Source organism: Eumetopias jubatus, unplaced genomic scaffold (genome assembly GCF_037043125.1).
Source record: "Eumetopias jubatus isolate StellerSeaLion01/CBP00866 unplaced genomic scaffold, mEumJub1_p1.0 scaffold_8, whole genome shotgun sequence".
Lineage (NCBI taxonomy): Eukaryota > Metazoa > Chordata > Mammalia > Carnivora > Otariidae > Eumetopias > Eumetopias jubatus.
Genome location: NW_028274814.1, coordinates 22,656,070 through 22,664,515, shown reverse-complemented (window position 1 = coordinate 22,664,515; position 8,446 = coordinate 22,656,070). Strand labels below are relative to the sequence as shown.

Below are 8,446 nucleotides of genomic sequence, written 5' to 3'. Positions count from 1 at the left end.
TAAATGTAAGTAGTTCCATTCAGGTTTTGTCACCAAATGAGTTACCAAAAAATATTTCAGTTTTAAGAGATTTTCTGGATTTCAAACTTACTAGTAGGTGGTTTTTGAGCTGCAATATAATTTGTGCTGATGGAGGCTATAGGTATCTACAATGCATCTGGAAGAAGAGACTATAGGAGAACTGCAGGAGTAAGAAATCTTCACAGACAGGGAGCTGAAAGTGGATTATTTAGGAAGGATGTTCCAAACGAAAGAAACTTCAAAAGAATGGATGTCTGAGTGTGGAGAAAAGCAAGATTTTCAAAATAGCTGGAGTATATACATTAGAGAATGTGAGGGCCCAGATCATGAAGAGTCTTGGATGCCGTATTATGGAATTTGCATTTTATCCTGTAGAGGCAAAATGAAGCCAATTAGGGGTTTTAAGCAGGAGAGAGATGTGATCATATTTGCCCTTTGGAATGATAATTTTAGTGGGAGACAGTAGATTGAGGGGGATGAGGATGGGATTCTTCAATAGGCAACTAGAAGTGATGATCACCTGAAATAAAAGCAGGGAAGAACTGTTGTGTTTAGCTGCCATTTCCTTTTGTGCTAAAATCAGAGTTAATCATGAAAACTGTGATGTGGAGAGGGAGAGGAGTTGTCAGATTGTCTCTTTTCTAATTAATTTTTTTTTTATCCAAGTAGTGCATGTATCTTCTTCACAATGTTAAATAGCATAAGACATAGAATAAAAGCCAATGTGCCCTGTACCACATCCCATTACCCCAGTCTTACTCCTTAAAGGCTACCACTTTCACCCCTTTAAATGTTTCTTCTGGGATTTACCTCTATGATCTAAATAAGGGGCCACATCTGCTGCAAGTAACAAAATAAACCAATTTGAAAATATCTTAAATAATAACACTTATTCTCACAACAGGAAGTCCAGGCTGGACAGGCTTCAGACACCATATTTGCTTCCATCTCAGCTGGCTCCTCATCACGATCATAAGATCAATGCCTCTGTTCCAAGAATCACATGAAAAAACTCCATTGTAAGAAGAAGGACCATTGTTCTTGTGAGTCTTTGGGTTTGTTTTGTTTTGTTTCGTTTCGTTTTTAGTTTATCAGCAAATAATTTTTTTCCAGAAGCTCTGCAGCTCCCTTTCCCTCCTGTGCCTTTGGCTAATTTGGGTCACATGCCCTGTTTGAATTACCTGTGATCAACTTGGCATCACCACCACTGCTTCTAAAGTCTCCTTTGCTTTGAAGAGAAGCCAGGAGCTACATTTGCTAGATTCCCCTTTGTTGTATGGTCCCAGGCTGGAGTGTACTGATGAGAGGCATCCTTGAACCAAAGTAACGGAGAGTTCATTATTCTCCAGTCATTTGCAGCCAGAATTGTGGAAACTTCAAGGCGAGTTTTGAAAACCACCTGCTTGAGCACTCCAAGTTGAGGTCAGTAGCGGTTTCTCTAACCATCGCTCCCTTAAGGCTTTTTTTGGGATAAGCCACCAATTCCCTGTATTAAAGCCCTTTATAGCTAGACAGCAAAGAGTAGCTTCGGGTTTCCAGACTGATCTATGACCCTTCCTAAACATAGCACCAATGCAAAGCAAATGAATTACAACACTGACATAGACAAATCAGGATTTAGGTATGATTCCAGTATGGAGAACAATAGTAATATGGGGAAATTTGACTTCAAGTAATGGTAGTGTAGCTCGGTCAGGCTATCTGTGCTTCCCACAGATAACAATGATAGAGTCTGGATGGGAATATTAAAAACCAACTATTTGAAGATATTTGACAGAGACTAGATGCAGGCAGGTATTGGAGAGGAGTCTACCTTTAAAAGATTGGAATTACACCATTGTGATTTTTGATTTGGAGTTTTCCTCACAGTTGTTCGCCAATCCATTATGTGGCTCAGAATGAAGCCTCCTGAATACTGGTATCAGAGTATAGAGTTCAGGACTGGAAGAGCAACTGGGGAGCTGGGAGGGCGTATCCGAGGAGGGAGGGGGTCATAGAGATGGTGAACCCCAAATCTGCATATAAACTGCTCAAATTCTTGTCCAGCCGCTGAAATATGAATCAGTAGGAGAGACCACATAGAATACAGAGAAAAAGTGACCGCTAGAAACTGAAAGAATTGAGCAGATATTTCAGCTGTCACCCAAAAACAGAGGAGACAGACTTAGGAATTTGAGTCCAGCCAATTTAATTCCCTATTAGAACAAAAATTGCACTCTTCTGAGCAATATAATAGAATCCAGAATTTCTACAATGTATAATTCCTAATGTCTAGTATACAATAAAAATGACCAAATGTGTAAAGAAACGGGAAAATATGACCCATATGCAAGAAGGAGAAAACAATCAAGGAAAACCAAACCTTACGTGGTACATAGTAGACAGAGACTTTAAAGCAGCTATTATAAATATGCATAAGGACTTACAGGAAAATGTAGTCTTGGTGAATGAACAGATGGAGAAACAGCCCCAAAATAGAATGAAAAGTCCATTTTCATGTGTTTGCGCTGCTCTAACAAAAACCCCATAGCCTGGGTGGCTTAAATAACAAACATTTATTTCTCACAGTTCTGGAAGCCGGGCAGTCCAGGATCAAGGCACCAACAGATCTGGTCTCTGGTGACGTCCTGCTTCCTGGTTCATAGATGGTCACCTTCTCCTGTGTCCTTGCGTGACAGAAAGAGTAAGGGAGCTCCCTGGGGCTTCTTGTAGGAGAGCACTAATACCATTCACGAGGACTCCACCTCATGACCTCATTACCTCTCAGGGGCCCCACGCCCTAATGCCATCACACCGGGGGTTAGGATTTCAACAGGTGAATGGCAGGGAGAGACACATTCAGTCTATAGCAGACTCAAATGAAAATTCTAGGTGAAAAATACAGCAACTAAAAATGAAAAAGTTACTAGATCTGCTTAATGGCAGATTGGAGAATGCATAAGAATCGGTGAATTTGAAAGCAGATAAATGGGAATTGTTCAGATTCAAGAAAAGGGAGAAAAGATAGAAGAAATATGAATAGATTTTCAGAGAGCTATGGTTTCTGAAATCCAAGCAGTCTAATACATGTGATTGGAATACTAGAAGGAGCCAAGAGAGTAGGGAAGAAAAAATATTTGAAGAAATAATGGCTGAAAACTTAGCCATTTGGTAAAAACACTAATGGATCCAAGGTCAGTGAAGCACACGCAGAGTAAATACGAAGAAAACAATACTAGGCACGTGACCGACTGTTGGCATCTAAAGACAAAGAAGAAGGAGCCAGGAGAATATACAAATAAGGCAGACTTCTCCTGAGAAACAGGGGAGACCAGAAGTCTGTGATACACACCCAGCTCACATTAGTGGGAAACCCATTGCCCCAGCTAGGAGGAGTGCCATCAGCAGACAGCCTTCTGTTTTCAGCCCCTTTCGGGGGGATTGCCTCAGCTGTAGAGCACTGACTCACTTAAGATCAAGCCTCTTCCTGGGATACCTATAGCCAGGGGTTGATCGGGACCTGACCTTCTTGGCCCGATGCAAGACAAATCTGAAGGGCCATTCTTGTTCCAGATCTCCCCCAGGCATTGGCTGAGGCTACTATAGGACATGCATCAGAGCTCAGTTTTTCCTTCTGACTACTCTTGCTTCTGTCTCCTTTCCACAGGTTTTGATACCAAAGAGACTCCTTAATAAACGTTCTGCTGGCTAAATTTCTACCTCCTAGGAAACCCAACCCATGATGACGATTGAATAACACCTTTAAGTACTGAAAGAAGTAAAGCTGTCAACCCAGCTTCTATATGCTACCGGATTATCTTTCAAAAATGAAGAAAAATAAAGATGTTTTCAGATGGACTAAAGCTAAGAATCGGTGTGTTGTGCTATAAGAAATACTTAAGGGACTTCTTCAAGTGGGAGATGAATGACACCAGATGATAACTTGGATTCAATGGAAGGAATAAAGAGCACAGGAAATGGTAAGTATTTGGGTAAACATGAGAGAATGTACACATTTTCTTTTCTTTTTTTAAGATTTTATTTTTAAGTAATCTCTGTACCCAAAGTGGGGCTTGAAATCATGACCCTGAGATCAAGAGTTACATGCTCCACCAACTGAGCCAGCCAGGCGCCGCATGTACACATTTTCTTAATTTCTTGAAAAAGCATATGATTGCATAATGCAGCTTATAACACAGTATTGTGGGGTTTATAACATAAGTACATATAATACATATGACAAAAATCTCACCAAGTTGAAAGAGTGGTAAATAAAACTATGATATTCAAAGGTTGCTATATTTTATGTGAAGCAGTACAGAATAAACTCTAAGTAGATTGTGGTAATATAAAGATGTAAATTGAAATCCTTGGAGTAACTGCTAAAAATAATGCAAGATATGTAGCTAAAAAGCTAACAGAGAAATCAAAATGGAATACTATGAAGTATTCAAGTAACCCAAAAGAAGGAAAGAAGAGAGGAAAAAAGAATGAAGTGAACAACCAGAAAACAAATTGAGTGTATTATTAATGTATATTAATGATCATGGGAGCTAGGTTTCTTACTGTCAGAGAAGGGAGTTATACATGTAGAAAGTAGAATGAACTAGTCATGTTGGAATTCACTTATGTAAGTAAATACGTAAGTATGGATATAATATGTGTATGTATATGCATATATACCTGTGTTTATGTCCATGAATATGTATGTATATGTGGGTATCTGTAGATATACACAACGATATTATTGCTAGCTGCGACCGCTGACAAGGTTTGAAAACATCAACTATGAGTGTATTTAGAGGCCCAGTCTTGATTTCTGAAAATGCTTCTCAATGTAAAAGAACCAAGGCTTTTTGTTGAGAAATGACTGATTTGAGGACTGGAGTAGGGAATGTACAAAATGAGCCTGGAACATTTTGTGCCCTAAAGTAAGGAAGTCTTGAGGAATGATGGTGATCTGTCAAAGGCCATAGAATCCAGCTTGACTGGGCTTCCCACTGGTGAAATCTGGAACACTATGACTTCAAAATAAATAATAGTAACAAATTGTAAGCTGTTGAATAAAACAAGAATCCATGAGTCCACACTTGCTCTGAGTAAATATGTGAATAAATTGGAAGTTAGGTGAAGGAGTAGATATCTGTATAGTCTTAAATTACCTCCTCGTGAAGCACTTATTGATTACAAAGGGAAAAAGTAACTTGATAGTGGGAGAAGCCTGGCAGACACCATCTTAATCAAATGAACCAAGGCAACATCCCTAGTAATGGGACAAACTGAAATCAGAACCACCGCTAGAACGTAGCAAGAAGAACACACAAAACATCACTTCTGCGATAACTCCTGTTGAAGATTCATAAGCTGAATCTAATAGTGAGGAAACAGCAGAGAAACCCAAATTGAAGGACATTATACAAAATAACTGTTCTGTAATCTTCAGAAAATTGTCAAGGTCATGAAAATCAAGAAAAGACCAAGGAGCTATTCCAGATAGAAAGAAACAAAAGAAACGTGACAAGTAAATGCAGTGTATTATCCTGGACCGGCTCCTTTTGCTATTAAGATCGTTACTGGAACAATTGGTGAAACTTAAATGTGGTAGAAGAATTAAATAGTACTGTATTAATGTTAATTTCCTCACTTTGTTGATGGTGTTGTGATTATGCAGGAGACTATCCTTGTCTTTAGGAAATATACACTAAAGTATTTGAGAGTAAGGAACATGATATTAGCAACTTCTCTCAACTGGTTTAGGAGGAAAAGTACTTTGCACTGTACCTGTAACTTTTCTGAAAGTTTGAGATTGTTTCCAAAATAAACAAATACCCACGTAGGAACAAAACCCACGAGACACCATTAGAATGGTTAAAATAAATTAGAAAGGATGATAGAAATGTTGAGAGGAGGGTGAAAAGCAGTCTCATAAATTGCTGGTGTAATGTAAAATTATAAAATCACATTGGAAAGGTTTGGTAGTTTCTTATAAAGTTATCCCTTCCTTTGAGCCAGCAATCCCACTGCTAGATATATACCCAAGAGAAATGAAAATGTATGCCAACACAGATAGTTGGACAGGAATACTTGTCGCAGCTTTCTTCCTAATAGCTAAAATCTGGAACAAAAGATCTATCGGTAGGAAAATGGATTTTAAAATTTTGATATAATCATACAGTGTAATATTACTCAGTGATCAAAATGTACTATTTATACATGTAACAGTATGGGTGAATTTCATAGACATTATGCTGAGTGAACAAAACTGGAGTACATACTGTATGATTCCATTTATGCAAAGCTTTAGAGGAGGCAGAACTACTTCATGATGGAAAAAACTCAGAACAATTACTGCCTCTGGTGGGATTAACTAGGAAGGGACACAAGGGATATTTGCGGGGTAGGTAGATGTTCTATATCTTGATGGAGTGTGGATTACACAGGTGTATCAATTAGTCTAAATCGTGGACTGTTGACGTAGACAATCCTAAGGAATCCACAAAAAAAGATGAGAATTTAGCAAGGTTGCAATATACGAATTTACAATTCAAAAATCAATTTTAACTTTATATACTAGCAGCAAACAATTGGAAATGAAAATAAATTTTTTTGAGGGAGAGAGCGCATGCACAAGCAGTGGGGGAAGGGCAGAGAAAGAGGGAGAGAATCCTAAGCAGACTCTGAGCTGAGCAAGGAGCTGATATGGGGCTTGATCCCATGACCCTGAGATCATGACCTGAGCTAAAATCAAGAGTCAGACGCTTAACCAACTGAGCCACCAGGCACCTTGGAAATGACAATTTTAAATTCCATTTACAGAAATGTCAAATTTAACAACATTTAGGAAGAATTTAGCAAAAGATATACAAGACCCCTCTCCTGGAAACTACAAAATACCTTTGAGAAAAAAATAAAAAATATCTCCAGAAATGGAGAGATACATGTTGAAGAGTTGGAGGACCCAATATTGCCAGTGTGTCACTTCTCCCCAAATCGATTTCCATCCAACCAGGCGTTTTTGTAGAAATTAACTAGCCAATTGTATTTTGGTAGAATTGCAAAGGACTTAAAATATTCAAAGCATTCTTGAAAAAGAACAACATTAAAGGTGTTCCTCAACTGTTTAGTGCTCATGGGCTGTCCTTTTACCTACAGAAATAGATATTAAAAAATAATAATTAGAAGCTTAATGTGTATGAATAGGGCTGTTGTCTGGTGGGCTTCACTGTGGGGTAATTGTCAGACACATAGTTGTTTTATTGGAATAACACCAAATGCAAATGTCTCTGCACATTTTCTCCAGGAGGATAGGGGTAGATGAAGGGTGGTGGTGTGGTGCAGTGGTGGTTCGTGGTATACGCTTGGGAGATGATAGTGGGAAAAGGGACCTTGGATGGTATCATTCACTATGCAGACTTCCATGTAAAAATGTTTCAGGGACATTTCTTTATTGCCTTCCTCTACAATGACTAGTGTCCATGGCCAGAGTGTAGGGTTAAACTTCTCCAAAAATACAGTGACCCTCTTACCCCTTCTGTGGGTTGATAGAGGAGTTTATGGAGTATGGGAGAGATTTTTTTATACACTTTAATCCCATTCTCACACCCACCTTCTGTCTTATTTGGTGCCTCTAATGTCCAGGCCTTCCCAGGGTTCTTTTAGGTGAATTGGATTGCTTCTTGTTGGTATGCTATTGCCAACAAGTCTGGTTGTGGTTTTTTTTTTTAGCTTTCTCCTGTCTTGCTAAGAAAATTTCCACTCTACCATCTGTTTTCCATTTTCCAAAATTTCATTGATAATACTTATCTGTTGTTTCTTTCCCTTCTCTCTCTCTCTCTCTCTCTTTTGTGGCTTTGCATTTTTTTATTTCTTTACTATCATTTTTGTTTGGTTTCAGGAGTGAGCAGGTAAAAATACTTCTTTAATTTGATCTTTAGTTTAATCTACCCTGAAAAATTGGAAATCCTTCTGAGCTTTCCTAAAAGGTAGTGTGATTTGGAGCGGTAGAGAGTGAAGGGGAGGGTATCACAATTTGGTGAGAGATGCTGCAGATGGAGAGAGGGGACAAATACAAAAAATATGTAGATATCATTTTTTAACCCAATCCTATTACTTTATATTCTTGACTATATAGCCCCAATTAACCTTTGCAAATTCTACTATACAAAGAATGTAAAAAAATTTTCTTTCTGCACAAAACCATGTGGATTATTGTAAAATAATATATGTTTTACTGCTGCTCAAAAATCAATTCTTCCTCAACAGAATAGTAGCAAATCAAATCAAACAATGAATAAAAAATGATACACCACAACCAAGTGGGATTTATTCCAGTTACACAAGGCTAGTTCAACATTTGAAATCAATTAATGTAATCCATCACATCAACAGGCTAAAGAAGAAAAATCATCTGCATATTGATAGATGCAGAAAATCTGACACTTATTCA

The 8,446-nt window shown here is 38.2% G+C and overlaps 1 protein-coding gene across 1 annotated transcript in view; it reads left to right on the top strand.

Moving 5' to 3' along the window:
* The first annotated feature begins 1,377 nt into the window (after positions 1-1,377).
* The window catches only part of PRPF18 (pre-mRNA processing factor 18), an 80,532-nt gene continuing 73,463 nt past the window's right edge, over positions 1,378-8,446 (top strand). The window contains exons 1-3 of the mRNA XM_088025804.1: positions 1,378-1,443; positions 2,590-2,704; positions 3,668-3,980. The gene's annotated coding sequence lies outside the window, so the exon portion shown is untranslated. The remainder of the gene's footprint in view (positions 1,444-2,589; positions 2,705-3,667; positions 3,981-8,446) is intronic.